This window comes from Bison bison, unplaced genomic scaffold (genome assembly GCF_000754665.1).
Source record: "Bison bison bison isolate TAMUID 2011002044 unplaced genomic scaffold, Bison_UMD1.0 scf7180017862979, whole genome shotgun sequence".
NCBI classification, from domain to species: domain Eukaryota; kingdom Metazoa; phylum Chordata; class Mammalia; order Artiodactyla; family Bovidae; genus Bison; species Bison bison.
In genome coordinates, this window is record NW_011493551.1 from 1,722,246 (window position 1) to 1,745,258 (window position 23,013).

At 36.9% G+C, this 23,013-nt stretch overlaps 1 protein-coding gene across 9 annotated transcripts in view; it reads left to right on the plus strand.

Moving 5' to 3' along the window:
* The window catches only part of LOC104983552 (chromosome unknown open reading frame, human C10orf12), a 126,647-nt gene that overhangs the window by 96,842 nt on the left and 6,792 nt on the right, over positions 1-23,013 (plus strand). The window lies entirely within an intron of this gene.

Genomic DNA, 23,013 nt, shown 5'->3' on the forward strand with positions numbered 1-23,013 from the left:
CAAAGTTTTTGGGAAAATAAAGGGCAATTTCTTTAAAGCTTGGATTATTTCAAATGGAAAACTGAGTGGTATTTGTGTATCTGCAACAAATAGTGTTTTAAATGAAGAAATGTGGTAAGTTATAATTTGATGGGTAAAAATTTCATTGCCTTGGTTTGGGGTTCCCCCCCTACCGTGGGGCTGGTAGCCATTTTTTTTTTCCCAAGCAAAATAAGAAATGTCATTTGGAGTTGCCTGATTTTTGATAAGAACATCAACTTGTTTGTGGGAATAAATGAGCAGTTATCTGTGGGTTCCACCAATGTAAATTGTTTGTTTTATAGCTGATTGTCATGAATGTTGAATATGTTGCATTAAAATAAATAATTTGGCTTACTCTTTTATTACTGTACTTGTTTAGTGGTAACGTCACGTTGGTAACACAATTCTTTGTAGTATGGAGACTTGATGATTACTTTGTAATTAGTAATTAAGGTGCTATTTTCAGACAGTTGCGCGAAACTTTTTCTCCGAATATTTGTGAACCCAACCAGAGACTAGCTGACAGGTTTAATTTTTCTTTGCCCAAAAGCTCCTGGTTTTTTTTCTTTTTCTTTTTTTGTTTTTTGCTTTTGTTTTTGTTTTTTGTGAACAAGTTTAAAACTAACTGCTGAGACCATTTTTTTTTTTTAATTTTAGAGAAAATAAATAAATAACACAAAGTGATGTTACCCAAGCAAGGCGTTCTAATAAAGGAGTGGTCCCCTCACCCATCCCTCCCTACCTGTGCAAGTCCTGCTCACATCAGTTTCCTTCCATCCAATTAGGCGACCTGGGAGACCCAGCCAGTACCGCCCAGACGGACTTCGGAGTGGTGATGGGGTACCTCCAAGAAGCTTACAGGATGGAACCAGGGAAGGTTTTGGACACTCCACATCACTCAAAGTTCCACTGGCTCGATCCCTGCAGATTAGTGAAGAACTACTGAGCAGAAACCAATTGTCCACAGCTGCCAGCCTTGGGCCGTCTGGATTACAGAATCATGGACAGCACTTAATATTATCCAGGGAAGCCTCTTGGGCAAAACCACATTATGAGTTCAACCTCAGCCGTATGAAGTTCAGGGGAAATGGTGCACTCAACAACATCAGTGACCTTCCTTTTCTTGCAGAAAACTCTGCCTTTCCAAAAATGGCACTTCAAGCAAAACAAGATGGGAAAAAGGATGTGAGCCATTCATCTCCTGTAGATTTAAAGATACCACAAGTTCGAGGAATGGATCTTTCTTGGGAATCTCGCACTGGTGATCAGTACAGCTATAGCTCTTTGGTAATGGGTTCACAAACGGAGAGCGCGCTTAGTAAGAAATTAAGGGCTATTCTTCCAAAACAAAATAGAAAAAGCATGTTAGATGCTGGACCCGATTCTTGGGGCTCAGATGCTGAGCAGTCTACCTCTGGACAGCCATATCCCACATCGGATCAAGAAGGAGATCCTGGCTCCAAGCAGCCTCGGAAGAAAAGAGGGCGTTACAGACAGTACAACAGTGAGATACTGGAGGAAGCGATCTCAGTGGTTATGAGTGGAAAAATGAGTGTTTCCAAAGCTCAGAGTATTTATGGGATTCCCCACAGTACACTGGAGTACAAAGTAAAGGAGAGGCTGGGCACTTTGAAAAACCCTCCAAAGAAAAAGATGAAGTTAATGAGGTCGGAGGGGCCAGATGTTTCTGTAAAGATTGAATTAGATCCCCAGGGAGAGGCAGCACAAAGTGCAAATGAATCAAAAAATGAGTAGGAATACTGTAGAGTGCCAATTACTGTACACACTGGGTGAGCACTGCAGCGTGGTTCAGCTGTCGTGGCTGCGCCTAACTTCATTTCTGTGACACTCGTTTCTTTGCAGACTTTGCATTGACCTGTGTGTACAGAGATGAAGGGTGCATTCTGAATGTTGCATATTTTAAATTTTTCATGTGCAGTATGGCTCGAGATATTGTTTGGCCTTTTTGCATGTTTCTCTACAAAAGAGAATTGAGTTACCTCACAGAGAACAGATACATGGAAGTGGACTCCTTGCCTGTAGAGCCTGCATGCTTTTCTTTCTTTTTTTTCCTTAAGTTATATTTGCCTTTATTTAAAAAGAAAAAAGCCCCCTTTTAGAAACCACCTGTCGTTTTGGGAGCTTTATCACTGCAAATTGGAAAGCCATCTTATAAAATTATTCACATTTTTTTCTTCAGAGATTCAACTAATTTAAGGGTTAAACTAAAGAAACTAAGGACAATGAACCTTTGAATTTAAGAAATTTGACTGTTCAATGATAAATAATTCTTTGGATCAATTAACATTTTTATGGTTTCCCTTCTCACTGTTAAGTTTACTTAACAAATTAGCAGTCTGTTTAGTGCTCACCCAGAGGGGAAGGAGGTGGAAAGTGTGCACACACTACCTTCAGAAACGCTTCGGTTCATTACGCTGTAACACTACCTTTGCTGTAGTTTCATTTGGGATTTTCTAGGGTAGAATTTGGTCTCACCCAGCAAGTGAGGATATAGCCTTATCTCATGGAGGACGAGCTCCCTTCTTACTCAGGAGCAGTCAGGGTACAGTACATAAAACAATAGAGGATGCCTCATTTTAGCAAACTAAGTTTCTTTGTATTCTTAAATCTTTTTACAGATTTGATCATGTGCTAACTAACGACTGAATGTCAGTTGCAGCAACTATTTTAAAATTTTTAAGATCTGTTTGTTGGGGGGATGGGAGAAATAGGGGGGAAATGTGTGTGAGTAATTATAATAATGCAAAAGTGGTATCTAGATTTTACAGCCTCAGTAATCTGCTCAAATATCCACACAAGTGAAGAATCTGTGTTTGTGGTGAGAGAAAAAAAACACAAACCCAAGGTAACCTAATGTGATTTAGGTTGCTTTCACTTCTAACAATAATTCAATCAGAAATCAAGCTCCTTAGCAATTCTTTTTTAACTAATTCAAATACTAGTACAAGGTGGGCAGGGATTTTTAGTTTTTAATTTAATTTGTTGTTTTGAACTTTTTTTGGCATCCTACATACTATCCCTTTCTCAACTTTTCTGCTATTTAGCCAATTTTTATGGTTGTTTAGCACACCGTTAGCACAGGACCTTTCAGATTATGTTCTGTATAAGCACTCCTTAAAGAACATCTAAGCTTTTTTTTTTGAGATGGGCTTTTAAAGTCACACTGATAAGGCTTGTGACATTTATTTTCTACAGTTTCTTCTGCAAGAATAACAGGTAAATAAAGCCCATGAAATTTAATTTTGCATCATGACCAAATTGAAATTACTCTTTCTTCAAAACAAAATCTACCATACATGACCCTATATTCTTACCTACTGAAAAAGGTGATCAGGCCCTTCTAAATGCTTAACCAAAAACAAACCCCAAAAAGTCATTGGATTTTTTTTGGTGAAATAAAATCAAACTGGGAGCGTTAAGTTGAGGTTAATGATTTCTGATGGATACTAACAGTTTGAGGAGTAGGTCCAGACATTCCCAAGGCGTAAATTCTTGCCTGGAAACTTTGGAGCAGTTAATTAGGTTAACGATAGTTTTTCCTTGGCACCCTTTGTGTTCAAAGGTTAGGCACACCATTGCTGTTACTAAAATACACACATTCTTGGCATAGCCTGGGCTTGGGTTCCTCTTTTGGTTTGGTTATTATGTGTAGCAGTTTGATCGGTGGATGACTGAGCCTGTTTCCTCTTAGTTTGCTAGTCTTCTCGGCAGAAAAAGCAGTTTGGGTTCAGAGCAGTGTATGACTCTGCAGTATTTTCTAGCCTAGCTAGAAGTTGCAATAAAAATACTTAATGAAATATATGGTTTTCATCTGCAGTTGAAGGAAGTAGTAGAAGTTTTGCTAAAAGCAAAGGACTAAGCTTATGAAGGAACGCCTCCTTTGTTCCACACTCGATTTGTCACACACAATTAATTGTAACCATGGTGCCTTTTTGCATGATGTTTAGGGGCATTCTATAGCCCAGCATTGCTGCAGAAAGGTCCTTTGAGCAATTAATTTGTGCTTCTTTTTAATCCCCTCAGAAAGGCATCAATAAGGCCCATTAAAAAATCTGGCCCTAAAAGTTCAACTTTTGTAGAGTTTTACTGTTCAGAGAGGTTTTAATCCCATGTGGTAGTCTCTAAAGTGACGTATGAGTTGAGTTATGTAAATTTTGTCATTGTAGTGTAATGGAGTGATCATTTTACTAACATAAATATTTTCTATGTGTGTTTCAGTGGATGACAATCGAGCAGCAGAAGAATGGTGTGCCTACCCTTTAATGCTGCAGTTTAAATAAGAGAACTTGTATTGTGTCATTTCAGATTGTAGGCTGAGAGTTGTAAATAGTGAAAATTTGAGTACTTCTATTATTTGTTTTGGTTAGAAAGTGAATTTAAAAAACAAACCAAACTCTAAACTTTCTCAGATTAAAAGTCCTGAGACCTGAAGATTGTAATATTCATGTCTGTGAAGCTTTTAAACATTACACTTGAGATCAGTCATGACTTGATATTCAGGTAAATTTTCTTTTCCAAGAAGCTTTTGAATAAGCATATTTCCTCCAAAGGTCGGTTGGTCTCTCTCTCTTTTTCCTTTTGAGTGTAGATTATTTTAAAGCACTAATTGCATTACATTGGTAACTGCAATATAAAATAGCCATTATTGTTTTGTGAAGCATGGTTGAAATTAGATAGTGGTCCCTTTTAAATTTCATGAGCCTCTCAAAAAAAAAAACTTTAAAAAAATACAGAAAGCTGCTGAATATTTCAAAAGATATATATTTTACCTTATTGTAGGTTTTGTAAAGTTAGTTTGTAATATTCAGGTGCACTTTTAATGTTAAATTTTGTGTTCAGAGTTCCATTATACCACGTGTTCCTTGGATGTGGCTCGTCACATGGCTGGCTCTCAGTCTTGGTGCCGCAGTGATCCCGTAATATTTGATTTCCCTCTTGATTTGCCACTATTCTGTATTGGCACTTTCAGTGTAGATATTCTAGTTTGGGGACATCCTCATAAATGTGTAATAGCGATTGGTCCATTCGCATGCTTAATTTCTGCTAATCAGAGTTTTGCATGGCCCAAACAACAGTTGACCATTTTTATGGTATGGGAAGGTATAGTTCACAACTATCTTTGTCACAAAAGCCTTTTCTCCTTTCATTTTCCAGTAGGCAGATGATGGCATTACTTCAACTGTATATTATTCAGACTAATGTTAGAAAGAGAGAGTGTATTTAAAATCAATTCCTACATTTTTTATGAGAAAACATAGATATAGAGTAGATAAGCTATGGCACTATAAAGTCAAAAAACACTAATTCTGTGGAAGGATTTCTAGGTGGTATTTTTATCATCAGCATTCTCACTTCTGAAACAGAGTCATCAAGCTTGACAGTAATGTGTTTATCACTTGTTCAGAAGGCTTACAAGTGACTGAACTATGTTTGTGATGAGCTATACACTTTTTTTCTGTTCCCCAAATACCATGAAGGACAAGGTCTCTCTTTCAGGAAAAATAATTTATATTTGTGTATAATACTTTTTAATGTTAAGTTTGTTGTTATTCTGAAGTTTAGATGTTGCTTGACAAACCTTTGCTGCAGCAGATCATGGATATGAGTAAGGCTTTGTGTGATAATAGGGGTCCTTATGTGAAGTTAATTACTGTTCAGTTCTGGTGAGCAAGCTCAACAAGTGTAAAGTGTATATTAGCTTTATTTGGTACACTTTTACTTTACAATATTGAAGTGCTTTTAGAACTCTGGTTATCTTATATAAACCATTACCTCAATCAATTGGCATTTCCATTCCCCAGCATTTTACCTGAGCTATTTATAAGATGAGCTATATGGGATCAGATAGTAAAATAGTAAGGCACAATGAGAAGTTTAGTTCCGAATTTTCTGGAGAGAACTCTAAATTAGACTAAAAATGACTACCTGCAAAGGCTCATACCATAACTACCTTTTATCATTAGGCAGTACGTAGCAGCCTTGGAGCTGCTAGTGAGCTGCGTGTTCTCCCCCTGCCCCAAGTAAGCACATGGTGCGAGGCTTGGCTAAGCCTTTGTGACTCTCTATTATTTCATTGACCCATAATAGTGACGCTTGGATTCAGTCAGTTATTTTTATAAAACAAATTATTGAGTCAGCCCAGTGTCAGAACCTGAAATTATTTTGAGTAGTTACAGCTGATATGACAGCTCAGTGTCATTTTCTAAGAGCTGTTATCTCTGTAGGTTTAGTTTTGAAACGACACATCTTTCTTTTGTAATTATTCTTTGTTTAAATGCCAGAGTTTGTTTTTATGTGACCCACCCTTTTCTATGTATTCAGGTTGCTGTCGTTGGTGATGGAATATGGCAATAGACTGAATTGCTCTACTTAGTCTTTTATAGGAGACATTAAAAGTTATAGGTTAAATTTTGACCTTCATGAAGATAGCAAAGATTGTTTTCCTTGTTACTTTCCATTATAATTAGGTCTTCATTAATACTATGGTCAGGCCAGTGTTATCAAACTTAATGGCTTTAACCAAACAGCCCATTTGGAAACTTGATTAAGCTATATAAGGATTTTTTTTAATCTAATTGCTTTCAAGCACTACTGAAAAGGAAAAAAGTATAATCGTGGTACAAGGAATGCAGACCTCCAAAGTCGTCTTAGTTTTTTTCTGGATACATTCTGTCCTTGAGACTTGAGTAGGATTTGTGAACATGGTGACTGAAGGGAAAATAGAGGAAATTCTTTTCATATTCTCTGTCTCTCATTCCCAAATAAACTCGCAGTTGCTTTTTAAAGAAGCAGACATTGGCCCTGTAGCTGTGTGCCCTAAGTGTTATGAAGGAGATTGGAAGAGGGAGTTGGGAAGTAGGGTGGGGGGAAGTAAGTAAAGCTGAAGGAAGGATTCCGCCCTATAACTAAATAACTAACTAAAACTGAGTCGCAGGATAGGGCACATGGGACAGTTGGGCCGCCTTCATTTGATAGTCAGAAAAATCTTCTAGATTATTTGAAAAGTGAGAATCAAGACAAATAAATGTTGGCTTGACAGATAACAAAATTTGAGTTAATTCTGCAACTATTGGGGGGGTAATTTTAAGGTTTCCAGTTCACGTAGAGCTATATCAAAAGCCGAAAAGCAAGCACTTTTAGTTAATCGTAGATTTATCGGATGTAGCAAATATTATAATCATAATATTTAATCTTTACTGTTTGAATATGAAAATAAACTCTTTACCCCATCTTGAACTGTCACTGAGCAGGTTCAAGATGGTGTTTTCAACACTGGAAATGACCCTACACACATACCAAAAAAATCTAAAGCAGTTAAGACATATTTTAAGATCCATACCTCTTAGACTTTTTAGATTTGTCTTGGGAAAGAATTTATGAACCTGTAACCAGTATTAGTGCAGTCTTGGGTTCCTTGTTCTGCATAATTGCACCCTTTCTCAGGTATGTCCTGAAAACATAAATTTTAAAATAATCTCTTTAGAGATTAGATTCTCAGTGGATAGTGTGTAAGGGGACTGGGGTGGGGGGGCGGCGGGAGGGTTGGACACAGGACACTGACACAGTAGAGCAGGGATTTTTAACATACAATCGCCAAATAGAATTTCAATCCGGAATATTTTACCCCCTCAGAAGGAGTTGAATAACATCTGTTATTTGGTGACTACTCGGTGCTACACTCCTAAAAGTCTTTTCTTTCAATCCAGGTAACTTTTCCCTGCTTGGTGGAAGGGTATATAGTTAACTTTACTGTCACTTAGGAAAGCACTTGTCTGAAATGTTTAAAGTACTAGAAAAGGGATAATTCAGCACTTTTTCTGTTACAACACTAAAGTCTTAATTTATCTTCAGAGTCTTAGGTACTGTAAGTTTTAGGGTGATTATTTAAAAATATAAAGCATATTACATACTATGGGATCAGATCACATTTACACAAATAATTCTTGTCTTAATTTTTAAAAAGACAATAACATTTTGTACCTTTCAAGCAATTCCAAGTGACTGCCTCATTTTCCCCCATTTCATTAAGCATTTCAGGCTGAGAATATGGAATTTGAGAGGAGGTGAGGGGGAAATTCCCCAAAATGAAAAATTGTGTCAGACAGTTTTAGAAAAATAAATCACTAGGAAAATGGGTAGGGATTCTCTCTCCCTTTAAGTCTTCAGGGAATGAGCAGTATTTAGAATCTTTGGCTGAAATTCAAGCCTTTTTACTGTGTAAATTTTTAATATTAATTCACTGACATGCTTTTTACATCAGAGGACTGAAAATGGATCTTAATGTTTTTAAGTTGTGGAAGGGTATATTTCTAAAATGAGGGGGGGATAATTAACTAGGTTAGTATACCAGCATTAGTAAGTTTAAGGAATTTTAGTATGTAATAGCAAAGTGTTTGATTAAAAGTCTAATCCTATATTGCTAGTCGAAATTAGTTACATTCTGATCTAGGAAAGATATAGTCATTGGATATTGATATGCTGTGCTGTCAGAAAACCAGACTAAGATAGAAACCTTTATCTGACTCCCACATGTTGCTTGTTCTGATGGGATGTATACTTTACAGCAGCTTATTGCTGCTTTGAGAAGAAATGTATAAACTATACATTTGGAGTGTTTGCATATAATTCTTTATAACCTCCACTTTAAACTGTCAGACATTGGTATTTTATCAGTCCACACTGTTAAATAAAGCTAATGTTCTTAGGAATCCAACTTGTACACACTGTTTAAAAACCCTCAGGGACAGTTTACACACTATTCTCACTCAATTCAGGTACTTTGATGCTATTCTTAAACCTAACAGTGACTTGTATTTTTCTGTTTTGCTTTTATTTTGACGTGCTGGTAGCACATCCTTGATGAATGTCAACTTAAAAAACTCAGTTCAGGTATCCAGGTATAACTCAGCCAAACAGATTTTAAAGCTGCATATAACTCTCCAGCACACGGTGCCTCACACTCTTATAGTGGCATTCTATATATTCAGTTATTACTACTGAGCAGATAATATGGGGGTTCCTGTTAACAGTGTATTTAAAAAAACAAAACGTGCATAAATGTATAGCCAGCACATGCAACACACATATACACAGTTCAACTATATATTTTTAAATGCCACTAATAGCCAGCACAATTAAAGGACATTCCTTGCTGCCTCTGTAAAATACGACAGATGCAGTTCTTCCTCAATGTGGCTCTTGCTTCTTCACCATACTACTACTAAATTCAAGCACTGGTCCTTGGGTGTCTGACCTCTACATTCTAGTTTATGCAATGTCTTTAGAGAATTCTGTGCACTGGCCACTGTGATGGAACCATTGGGCCAGGAGTGCTCTGAGTTTATTAGTAGTGATTCTGCCAAAGTTGGTGTTGTAACATGAGTATGTAAATGTCAAAAAATTAGCAGAGGTCTAGGACTATATATCAGCAGACAATTTTGTCAGTATATTTTGTAGCCTAGAAGCCCTCAATGACAAGTTTCTGATGTGAAGTTCTAATTTCAGCTTTAGCCTTTGCATCTTTTAATGTTAAGACTTGTCTGCTAGAGATCTTTATTCTTTAAAACTACTTTTGTTTTCTGCAGTACTATCTGTGGTTAACAAAACAGATTATTCCTCTGCTTTAATATTTGATATCTTACATCTAAAAGGCATTCTCCATATATAAAACCTAAAACCTTTGAAGATACAGAAAACGGCATCTTTCAGATTTCTAGAAGTTTGAGTGTCATGCAACAAAACAGGAACCCCCTTTACTCTTATGGACCTCATTTCAATATACTGTTTACAGTTTGACGGAATTGTATAATTTAATATTTCTCTTGTACTGTAGTTTATATTTATTTACAGATTTTTTTGTACGGTGTGATTTGAACTTTTTGTTCCTTGCTATGATCAATGTTTATGTAGTAGAGCACTTACGATCACAAATTAAGTTCTTTGGTTTGATTGCACTACATTAAATTTTTTTAATGCAGTTCTGATTTTTGACTGGACTAAAATAAGCTGTGTCTTAATGTATGTGATGAGTACTTAAAATTTTAATCCATGTGGTCCCCCCCTTTTTTTTTTGCATTGTATGTCAGACGCGCTAGTTCTTCCGTGCATGTGTAAGAGTTAATGGTTCCATTGTATTATTTGACCATGACATTTTGGAGAAACATTCCCAGCTGTAATGTTGTGTATGGTAGTTCTCACTGGATGCTAGACTTTTCAAAACCACTATTCTTCTAATAAATTTTGTTGTGAAAACTGTTTTAAAAGCTTGGTTTCTACTTCTTAAGGGTATAATGCTCTTAAAAAAAATCCACAAAGGGGGTAAGATTTCGAGGTGCACTATAAATGCACGTGGTAATCAAAGTTTGTATTTTTTTTTTTTTCTTGGTGATAATTTATTTCCATGAAATCTCTTAGATAACCAGAAATTGCTGCTTCAGTATTTGGATTTGGTACTGCCTTGGAACTGTCTTTACTAATTTGATACTCCCCTACCTCAGTTCTCTGAATTGGATTATTCACTGTTTTCAGCTCAACAAAGTATATTGATAATTTTCATAATACCTGCTTGCTGAACTTAATTTTTCATAATTTTATTACAGTAAAACTCTAATCTGGGATTACTTGCCAAGAATAATGATTGACACATTTTTGTTTGCTCTGAAAGCACTGTCAGTCAATTAAGGTTATTTTAGCAGTTCTGATTCTTGGGAGAATGCTGGTATTTCCTTTTATCAGCATGTATGTTGTTCAGCATTAACTTTGTGGTTTTAGAAACTAGGGATATAAAAAAGTTTTTTATTACAGAATGATTTCCATTGTCAGATGGTTAAAGAACAGCTGAATTATAGTGATAAAGATAGAAATGATACACCAAATGTTTTAGAAAGCTGCTTTTTCAAGCTTGTGATACTCATGTGGTATAAGCTGGTTGAAGTGATTTTCAGTCACTTCTAATGGCATTTTATATTTTTTAATGTTACTGTTGGTCTAGGTTATCTTTTAGTTAAGATTTGTCTCATTTCTTTGGCTGCCTCGCTAGCACTTTTCTGCCTTCTGGCTTGATGTTTATAAAACTGGAAATTTTGCTGGCACTACAGGCTTGTTCGTTGGCTTCACGTGGCCCCCTTACTTAGTTACGTCATGTGTCTGTAGAATGGTTTTCTGAAAACCTAAGTATTATTTCTTTGTACAAAACTGTGGCTACATGTTTCTTGTCATTATCCATTTTTAACTGGTGACCAGGTCAGTTGTGGTAGGATTTTAATCTGGCATCTCATCAGTGAACTTATCCTAGTGATCCTATCTTCGTGTTGATAGCTCTTCAATTATGACCTGATTTTTAAAAAGGACTTATTTCTTCTAACCCAAAATTTTCTCCTCTGATTTTGCTAATACTTTGGAATTAATTCAAGAACTCTTAGGAATCAGATATCACATGAGGGAAATGATGTGCAAAATGGTCTCTGCTTTCTGAGTTGTGGAGTTATTTTTTCCTCAAGGACTGTGAATTTCTCTCCCCAGACACTTGTATTCAAATGTAAAAACATAACCCAAGTCATAAGATGTTAGATTTTGTATCTGAAATGAGTGAAAATCCTTTTCTTAGCAATGTATAAAGTCACATAAGAGATAGCTGTTCTTATACTCGATTATCACTTTGTCATTATTTGCTTCTAAGTGGTAAGCATTTAATAGAGAATTTTATTCATCATATTCACCTTTTAAGTTGGATGTTTTGCTGTTTAGGGAGAAATGGTAGTGTTGGTATCAAACTGTAACTAGAGTAGACAGGCTTGTTTTCAGAGGTTAGTGGAAAAGAAGTGTTCTCAAAACATTTTTAATTTTGTTTATTTTTTTTTCCTCAAAAAATACTTTGTTTACTTATTTATTGGGCACATGGCACATGGAATCTTAGTTCCACAACCAGGGATCGAACCCTTGCCCCCCTGCATTGGGAGCTCAGAGTCTTAACCACTGGACCACCAGGGAAGTCCCCTGGAAACATTTTAAAAGATACATGAATATGTAATGAGTGCTTTAAGTCATAATTTGGTTAGAGTTCAGCTTGGAAAGTAAGCGAAAGTGTATTAAAATCTATAGGTATGAAATCTTTGTAGGCATGTTGTTGACTGGTAGTTTTAAAATATTAATTGCACTGTTCGTGCCAGTTTTATTTGATCAGCAGTATGGAGTGATATGGAATTATTTGGTAATATAAATTCTTGCAATTTGGTATACTAGAAAGATCACTTGCTTTTTTATCTGCAAAGTGAGAATGCTGTCCTGAATGCCTTTTAGGCCCTATTTAAAACTCTGTGCCCATTAAAACTGCAATTTTCTGTTGAATGTGAGGCAGATACACCAATTGTATCTGTTCAAATATTGAGTAATACAGTAGCAACCCTTTATTGAATACTAGGGTCTTATAAACCTTAGGTCTTATCTTTGCATTTGCAGCATTTTCAAAAAGGAAAAAAGAATAGGTCTGAATATCATTTTAGATGGCTTTTATTTAAAATAAGTCCATTTTGTTACATTTTTGTTATAAACTATGAATGCGATGATCTTTTTGCAAAAATTAACTTAAGCAGTTACTTTTTATTCTGATTAATTTTAAAGTATTGATATGTTCATAATTTTTGTTTCTATTGTGTGCAGGCTAGTTCTGCTTTGAATGTTAGAGCGCAAAGAGCTCTTTGGCTCATTGGATGCAATTTGTTTCAATCAAAATCAGTCTTTTAACAGTACAGATGCCTGAATCCGTTTATAAGAGTGAGACAAACATGTTATATATTTTCAAATTGTAACACAGGAGGTTTTTTTGGGGAGGTGTTGCATTTTTTAAGTTCATTTATTCAGCAAATCTTTTTTTTCCTAATTCTGTCAAAAGACATAAAATTAGTTTTAACCATTTTTAAGTATATAATTTAGTAGTGTTGTGTGTATTCACATTGCTGTGACCACAGGAGGTATTTTATTAACCCACTGATTAAACACTGTTGGTTCCACCCTAATCTTTTATTTTTAAAATGAAAAACATGGAACTTGGGGTCTTTTGGGGACTTGTCCACTCTCCTAACATATAATGAGTTGCCCTTAACATGATTGCAAACCATTATACTTATCTTTATATCACTTTGGCACCCTTAACCTAGAATTAAAGTGAAGGATTTTATAATTTCCTTTTAGATTCACTTTTAACTAATTAAATCAGCTATTAATTTAGTTTCATTGTTGAATAAATAAATTACATTGCTTTTTATGAGGAGAATTTAATCTGTATTATGAAATTGCCAGTAAAGAAATGTGAGGTATTTAAAGCTTCTTTGTTAAATAGAAATTAGCATTGTTGACTCTGTGATGGAAGAGGTGAATCTTGAAGAGTAGGTAGAGCATAGAAGAGTGGAGAATACTTCAAGTTTAAGAGAGAGAATTTGATGAGCCTGGCTTAAAATCCTAGCCTTTGTACTTTCTTAGAACATGGTCTTGAACAGTTACTGAGCCTTTCTGAACCTCAGTTTTCATTTGAGTAATAGGGGTTTATACCACCCACCTCAGAGATCTGCTTTGAGGCTTAAATAAAATTCTGTATGTACAATACTTAGCACTATGCCAGGCTTTTTGCAAGTGCTCAAAAAATGAGAGTTAGAGAAATCACCTGGTAGTTAATTTAGTGTGAGGGGTAAAAAGAGTGAGAAAATCAGTTTGAAAATTGTGGAGGAAGTTGTTTACATTAATTAAAACTTTGAATGTGAGGCAGGTGAGTTTGTATTAGACCAGGACGTTGTCTAGCCAATCTTGTTTTAACTCTTAACTTGTTTTAACTTTAATCAGAGACATAGAAATGGTAGAACTACAGTTGAAACATGAAATGCTGCTTTTCTGATTGCTTTGTCCTATTTCAGAGAAATGTTATCAAACTACCAATAATTTTTTGTTTGTTTTCAAAGATTAAATAGAATAAAAGTTGTTTGGAAAGTAGATGTTTAAAAAGTATAAAGTTACATAGAATTTATCTTCCTTTCCATTATATGTAGTTTTTTTTTATTTTCAAGGTTGAAATTTGACATGCTTTGAATTTGCAGATTTTTCTTTTTTTGTGGTGGTAGTTTGAAAAACACAGTGTAAGAGCTAGGTGGGATGGTGAAGATGTGTGTGTGCTTGTGTGTTTAATCATCAGACCTTTAGTTTTCCTATAAAAGAATTTGGGGAGTATACTGCCTTTTTATTGAGATTCTAATTACACTCTTGCTGAATGGGAGTTCTGTGCATTTCAAACATATCCTAGCTAGCACAGTTTAGAGGCGTTCATTTCAGTGTCTGTTAAAATGACTTGAGACGTTTTCCCCAGGAGAAACCTAGTAGTGTAATTTTAGCTAGATAGAAATGGACTAAGAAGAAAATAATCAGGATAGCAGATTCTTGTGAGGTGCTAGGAATTGGTGAGTCTGTGTAAACCAGCTTTTCAAACTTTAATCAACTGGTTATAGCTTACTAGTAAATTATAAGATCAGGGAGTTCTAAACATTTTAAAAATACATTAAAAAGAAGAAAAGCCAATCAGAGAACATAGCATAATACACATAAATACTGTTTTGTTGAATCTTATATGTTACCATACACATCCAAACTAGAACGTATGTATTGAGTCATTTATTTCTTGTTCTTGGCTTCAGTCAGAAAGTCTGCTGCTAAGTCGCTTCAGTCGTGTCTGACTCTGTGTGACCCCATAGATGTCAGCCCACCAGGCTCCGCCATCCCTGGGATTCTCCAGGCAAGAACACTGGAGTGGGTTGCCATTTCCTTCTCCATCAGAAAGTCTAATTCTTCTTAAAGCCATTATGTAAACCGTACCTTTCCATCCTTTTTTTTTTTTCTCATTTTGGTACTAGCAATCTCTGTGCCTCCAGGTAGGAGCCTATCCTCTTGCTGTCTGGCATTCAAAATTCCCTTCCATTCCCTGCCTTGTCAATTAGATTTGAACTCATTTTCTTTGAAAACTTTTTCTTTTCCTTTCTGATTGTCAAAATGTTTCCTCTTCCCTTTTTAGTTCCTTTGAAAAAGGAAGGAAGGAAAAAGGCCTTTGAAAAAGGTCTTAGGAAAACTATTTTCACTACATAGTAATTTATTCAGTTAGTTTATTCATCACTTATGCCTGAGATGAGCTAAGCCCCAGTTTGTAGGCAGTGAAACCACCATGTTAAAAAGGCCAAAGTCCTGGACCTGTAGACAGATCCACAGTCTGCTGGAAGATGTGGCCATGTCAGCTGCCGTGCCACATGAATGCTGTTTATGAAAGAGAGACAAACTGTGAGAGTAGAGTTAGAAATAACACAGCACGGGGAGAAGGTGCTAAAGGAGAATGGACTGTGAGCAGTGGGAAGTTGACTGAAATTTTATGCAGAAAAGGTGACAGGATCAGATTTGGGCTTTAAGAAGACAGCAGTTCTGGTGATGTACAGCAAACTCTAAAATGAGGAGATTTAGTTGCAGGGAGCTTACAGTGTAGAGTTTTCCAAAGGAGGTCGAATCAGTATAGATGAAGTGGATTGTATATTGGAAGCAAGAGAAGTAACAAAACTAGGAATAAACATTGGGATAGTGTTAAGTACCTAAGTTGAGTACACGTGTGTGCATGTGCATATATGTTTGCTTATATTTTGTCTCCCAGCCTTCCTAAACAAAACCTTGAATATACAGATGATTCTGCATAGTTCCCCTCACTCCAGTGTAGCTCCGACAGTAGCCTTGAGTGTTTCTGGAGAAACATGGGGTAAGGGATGTTTATAAAGCACTATTTATTCCAAGAGCACACTCCAGAGAATGGTAGCTGAGAATAGTTTTCTTATTATACTTTAAATTCTAAAATGTATATACCTCCTCTAGCAGTCATGAAGTGAACAAATAAGAAATAACACTGAAGTTTGTATAAGATACCTTAGGAATCATTTTAAATCTTAAATCCTTTTACATTTTGCAAAGTTGTCTATATCCTTTACGTAATTGGTTAATACTTAGGAGTGCCATCATTGTGTCAATTTTAAGTGATTTATTGTATGACACCAAAAGTAGAACTTGCCACTTTTAAGGATTATACCACAGGTTTATATGGTTTCAGGCACGGAGACAAAGAACTGCAAGAGAACATGAGAAAAGATACAGACGATCCCATAAAAATCACAAAAATACTAGATACCTGCTTATTTGGATATTTATGTAATCTGCTAACTTCCTCTCTTCCTTTCACTCAAAAAGAAACTGGGAATATATGTTGAAAACTTAGCACTTTATTTCTTCAGAGGGAAAAGCATTTGTGCGGCAGGACTCTGTCGTGTCCTTTTGCTTTCTGTGTGTGTCAGCTCCCCATGCCTCCTCTAGTCTTCCCTCTGCGTACACGCTGCCCTGCGAGGTGATCGTTTGGGGATTTGTTAGAGGTTATTGGTGTTAAAAAGAAATACATTCCAACGGTACTGGAAATCTTGTCTAGACTGACTCCTCTCAGTTCCACTCCAGGGAAACCGTACAGGGTTCTCGGTCACTGTTGGGTCTTGACAGATGTTTCTTTCCCCTCACCCGCCTTGAACAGAGCGTCGTGACACAGTGCCTTTTCTCTCACTCGGGGAGTGAGCATCTCTCTATTCTGCCTAAACAATGGTATTTTTTTAGTCTGTCATCGTCCTAGTCATTTTAAGGGAGTTGAAGAGCAATGTCCCCCACAGAACAACATAGATTGTAATCCCCTACCTGACAGATACAAAGACAAAAAAAAAGAGAGAAATAGGCCAGACTTGCTGACTTGTCATAAGCTCTCATGTATCCTGACCTAAAATGTCAAGTGTGCCGTTCAGATCAGATCTCTCTTTAATCTGGTTTCAGTAACCCCGTGAGTCTAGGGACAGACACTTTCAGTTCAAATCAGCCCTGAGCAGAGATCTGTCTTCTTCGTCTGTAATTACTGTATTATTTTCTGAAGTCTATTTTAAAGTGTCTTCTAAGAATTTGTAGTTACAATACTCATTAATAATTTAGATTTGTGTTCTCATCAAATGAGTATTTAGATATATCATTTAGGGATATTTCTTCCCCTATGTCCAGAAACTATCATTTTTAAAATGCCATCTAGTCCAAAGTCCCCTGTCTTTCACTGCCACTGAACCCCTCCCTTCTTTTGTTTATATTAATTAACAAAAGTTGGAGAAGGAAATGGCACCCCACTCCAGTATTCTTGCCTGGAGGATCCCATGGATGGAGGAGCCTGGTGGGCTACAGTCCACAGGGTCGCAAAGAGTCGGACACGACTGAGCAACTTCACTTCACTCACTAACAAAAGTAATGTATTTAGTAATATATTTAGTCTTGCATGCAGAGCCTTAACTAGGACTATAGAAACAAAAATCAATATGGTGGAGGGGGATGGCGGATAAAAATTTTTCAGAAGTAAGTAATTTGGTAGAACTGTTTATTGTGTGAGCCTGTTACATTTCTAGAGAGGAGACGGAGGTATTGGACTGTTGCGGCTAATGACACCTTGTTCTGGCTTCTGACTCACCAGTGTAACTTTCTGATCATATTTTGGCTTCCCATGTACATTTGCCTCTAGGGTGAAATATGTTAAAGAGTGAGCATGAGGATCTCCTTGATAATTATATTTTGTATTGTAATAAAGTTGACAGTCTAGCTGAATTTACAGGACATAAAAGATATATAAGCCTTAAACTGTTCCTATTAATATCATATATGTACCCCAAATAATAGCCTTTTATTAAACCCTGAGATACAGAAAAACTAGCAAACTATCCAGTAACCACTCTCTGAATCACTTCTTTTCCCTAGTTTACAGTATTCATAATGTTTTGAGCCTCTGTTCTGCCCTGTTTTTAGTAAACTTGGTTAAGAACACAGTAAACTTAGCTGTCAGAACGGGATTGCATGTCTTGTTTTAAATCAGTAGTTCTCAACTATTCGTCCACTCCACACCTGAGCAAGATGCCGTGTTGCCATCAGCAAGAGTGACTCTCTGAGTACTCCTACAGGGTGAAGAGACACAGATACATCTTGGATTTGACCCCTCACCCAACACACACACCATCCCCCACCATTCTGATCTCTCTTTAACGCCAATTTTGAAATCATTTTCTGTCTAAATCCATCTAAATTCTAAGTCCAAATTTAGATAATTAGGATTTCAGTTCAGTCGCTCAGTTGTGTCCGACTCTGCAGGGCGCCAGGCCTCCCTGTCCATCACCAACTCCCAGAGTCCACTCAAACTCATGTCCATTGAGTCAGTGATGCCATCCAACCATCTCATCCTCTGTCGTCCCTGTCTCCTCCCGCCTTCAATCTTTGCCAGCATCAGGGTCTTTTCAAGTGAGTCAGCTCTTCTCATCAGGTGGCTAAAGTATTGGAGTTTCAGCGTCAACATCAGTCCTTCTAATGAATATTCAGGACTGATCTCCTTTAGGATGGACTGGTTGGATCTCCTTGCAGTCCAAGGGACTCTCAAGAGTCTTCTCCAACACCACAGTTCAAAAGCATCAATTCTTCGGTGCTCAGCTTTCTTCATAGTCCAACTCTCACATCCATAAGTGATTACTGGAAAAACCATAACCTTGACTAGACGGACCTTCGTTGGCTAAGTAATGTCTCTGCTTTTTAATATGCTGTCTAGGCTGGTCATAACTTTCCTTCGAAGGAGTAAATGTCTTTTACTTTCATAGGATTTCACCCACCTGGAAATCAGGTATTAAGCTGCCTCATTTTAAGAGGCCACTTTCTGTGACCTTAAGAACTTTATTTCTCACTTACCACTTTTACTGTTTCTTGCTTCAGTTCAGTCGCTTAGTCATGTCCGACTCTTTGCAACCCCAAGGACTGCAGCACACCAGGCTTATTAATTACCCTTTTACTTTTTCTCGTAGTTCAGTTCTGGGAAAGAAAATTTGATTGTTCAGTAGTTTATACATACAACTGTACATGGCCTTTTGAATAATGAAAAAGACCTCCGTACTCCATGCTTATCTTCACTACACACAGAAGCACACACAATTTTGTCATAAACCTTAGTGTATCCCCGTATCCAGGTATGGAAGATACACAGTGTGAAATAGCCAGAGGTAGATGCACTTCCCAGTAAAGGATGAATACTTGTAAGCAGACTTATCCAGGCCCTTGAACATCCTTATATTTTCAGTGCTTAAAGAACTAGAAGTAAAGAATTAGGAAACATAATTTCAGACTATGGTCTGGCAAAAATTACAACTCTTTAAGCAGGGCTAGCAGTGCATTTTGGTGTTCTCTTGTATTTAAAGAAAAATCGAGCCAACTTTATTTACAGCTCTTGACTGTTTGGTCACTCAGTCTAAACTGTTGTCTCAAGCTTTCTCTCCCCTTCTGGTTTCCTGGGATTATCTTTTTCTCCTTTTAAGATTAGTTCTCATCCAGACATCATTCATTCTCCCTTTTGGTCTTTTTTCAGTCAAAAAGGACATATTTTGGTCATCAATGATGTTGCCTTTGCCATTGGTAGTTCTAGAGCAGATACTGAGAGACTACCTGAATCCCTCAGTTCCACATTCTAGACTCTTAAAATTGTCATTTCAGCTCTCTGCCACATCTCTTGTTTATTTGACCTTTTACCCTAAGAGAACCTAGGCCTGGACCATCCACCATTTATATTAACCGCTGGAATGTTATCCTTTGTAAATTTAAGTGTGGTGGTATTGACAAAGTAGGCAAATTCAGCTCTGTCTAATCTCTGATCTAGAAAAATATCATTGAGTAAATCATTAAAGATAAGATTGTGAAACAATACATCATTCTTAAACTGTGCGTTTCAAAGTTTTTATGAATATTATCTTATCCTTCTGCCACGCCCTTAAGAATTAGGCATTGAATTGGGCATAAAAAGACAAAGTGTTCAAGGTCACACAGGCCATTTCTCAGTAAGTAGAGAAACTCAGCGCTAATCCCGGTAGTTGTGCTCTTCTATAGTCCTCCTTTCCATTTACTAGTCCCTAGGATCTCACTGCTCTTTCGTGGTAGTGGTGAAGTGTTTCTGACTGATGAAAAATTGATTTAACTATTAGTGTCCTGTTGTTGAACAGAAGAAATGTGAAGTCAAGCAAGTGATTTCAAAATCTGTGATGACTTACTGTTATTTTAAAACTCTAATATAATATAGTCAGATGTGATGGGCATACTATGATGTCAGCTATAATCACTGAACTAATAATAAAACATAGTGCTTCTGCTTAGGTCGGGTTTGCATGAGTAGTCTGTAGGACAGAAACTCAGCCCTCTCTGATTTCCTTATTTACTCTTTAAAAAGTAATCAGGGCAGATGCTGTATTTAGGCTCTATTGAAGGCCTGAGACTATGGGAAGAATTGAATAGAAGCAAAGGTAGAGACCAGCTATTTAAAATTCAGGCAAAGCTGGCCAGCATACATTTCTTTAAAATATGAAAAAAGAATAATAGAATTAAACTTCAGAAAGTTGATGTTAGTTTTTAAAACAAAATAGTTGAGAGATATGAAAAGAAAACTAAACATAGATTTTATTGAAGAAGTTTCCAGAGAAAGTCAAATAAGGTAGGAAGCTGGGTAATTTAGCAGCACAGTCAAAAGTAATTTTATTACTATAGTTGTAAAGTTAGGTATTATAACAGGGCCCATTCAATGACACTTGGACAAAGGTTGGTATTAATGTGAAGGTTCTCAGATTCAGGTGAAGCTCCTGGTGGGCACATACCTGTGTGTCCCTGGTTGCCTACCAGACAGATTCAGAATCTTACAAACATTTCAGCTCAGTGCGTACAGAACAGAACTCTTCAGACACATAAAGCCTTACAGTCAGCAGTTGCCAGCTTTGTTGTCTGTGTTCCTATCTCACTAAACGGTGCTGCTCACAATGAAAACCCAGGAAGCATCCTTGATGCTCCCTTTCCCTCCCCTTCTTTTTTTGCTAAGAGAAAACAGAAAAACATGAAATGTTACCCCTACCTACACGCAAGTACTTTACATCTTCTTGGAAAGCTAAGACAAAGACAAGACTAAGTCAGTAACAGATACAAATTGTGGGGTAAATGCACAAGACCCCTATCATTGCCAAAGAATTTTACAAACCACTGTAGCTTCAAATTTCAGGAAAGGATACAGTCACTCTAGGATGATAGTTTTGAGGTGGCCAAGGATCCCTCCTGCTTCCTCTGGTGACCTGTGGTTTACCAGTACATTGTCCCTGATCCTTTTTACCAGGAAGGCACACACAAAATGACCCTTTGTTGATGTCTCTTCCTCACAAGCAAGGTTGCCATTTACAGTTTTAATGTTTGCTCATCTCCTGAGCATCCCAAACCACTGTTGTAAATGCCTTTTAGGGTTGGGATGGTCTGTGTCCACCTCACTGATGCTGTTTTTCAGCCTCCACATGCTGTACTGCATTGTTCCAGGTTAGAGTTAAGTGGGTACTAACCATGTGTCTCCAGTATGCCTTCGTTGTGAAGACACCACTTCCACCTGCCATAGTGCTGAGACATAGCTAACACCACCAGGTGGCTGGTTGTCTACTTTGTCCCTGAGGACTAGCCACATTGCCATGGTCATTGCTTCAGAGCTGATTTGGAAGATCTTACATCAGTCAGGGGTAAATAAAATATTAAATCACTGTTAAACTATTGAGACATGTGGGATAGCAGGAGATCCAAGTTTCACAACCATAAAGGAAGTTAAGTATCATCTGTAGATTAATCGTTATTCAGTTTTTTATTCTCTCTGAGCATCGCTTTAGAAGAAAGTGCCTCCTCAGTTTTTCTTGAGAGCACTCTGTTCTTTTATTGGGAACACACTCCTTGATTTTAAGAATCTCAAGGCATGTTGTTAACTCCGAACACAAATCCTGCTTCCAGAGCACTGCCACAGGCTTGAAACAGTTCCAGAAGATTTTCACAGACTTTACCATTTATCTCCTCATTCTTTTCTACAATAAGATGCCAAGATATTTCTTAATCCTTCTCATAGATCTTTGTCAACTTTTCCCCCCCTTTCTTGTATTGCTAAAATGTACTTAGGATATATTCTTTGATGCATTGAAAAGGCTGTTAATATCCCACTTATTTGTAGCTACGTGTCTCAGAAATATCAGGAACACATCCAAGAGCCAAAAACAGAAATAAAGGATTCTGAGCAGTTGAAGTTGTCAAGAAATCTATGTGGTTTACTTACAAAACTCTTCCTCTAGCCTTCATTCAGAGCTTGTTTGTTTTCACGTAAGGTACCAGTCTAGCACTTGAGATTTGGATTCTCAGCTAGTGAGCAGAAGTATTCAACTAAAGGTAAAAACGAGATGCTAAACATAGCTGATCTTTGGAAGCCAGGCAGAAGAAAGATTTTTAATAAAATACAGACTGCCACCTGACTTTTTTTTGTATTTAAGCAGTAGATTTACCTACTTGAGTGGCTCCCAAAGCTATCAATATATTTCAGTTCAGCATAATAAAAATAATAGCCAAGCTTCAATATTAGTGTACATGGTAATGACCCTTGAGTCATTAAGAAAGAATAAATTATGTTCAGAGGAAGAGACCATTTTTTAAAGACTTCCACCAAAAATACTTAAAATTTTTAATGTGTTTTGCTTGAAGGATAAACTTTGATTGTCTAGAAAATCCACTTTGTGGGGTTGTAAGAAAGTATTAATGTACATTTCTGGTCTCTGAGTTATTTTCACTGAAGCATGTTTAATGTGATTGGCTAACAATAATGGTAACTGGTATTTGTATAAACTTTGTAGGTTTTCTTTTGCAACTGTCTTAAGTGGTCGATGGGGCAGGTGCTCTACTAAGATCTAAAATGGTTCAGCGTTTTGGCCAAAGTCACACAACTGGTAACGGGTAGACTGCTGTCCAGTGTCTCCCAGACTGTGTCCTATAACACGTAGTAACAGCAGTTAGTAGCACTAGGTGGACCTGGACACC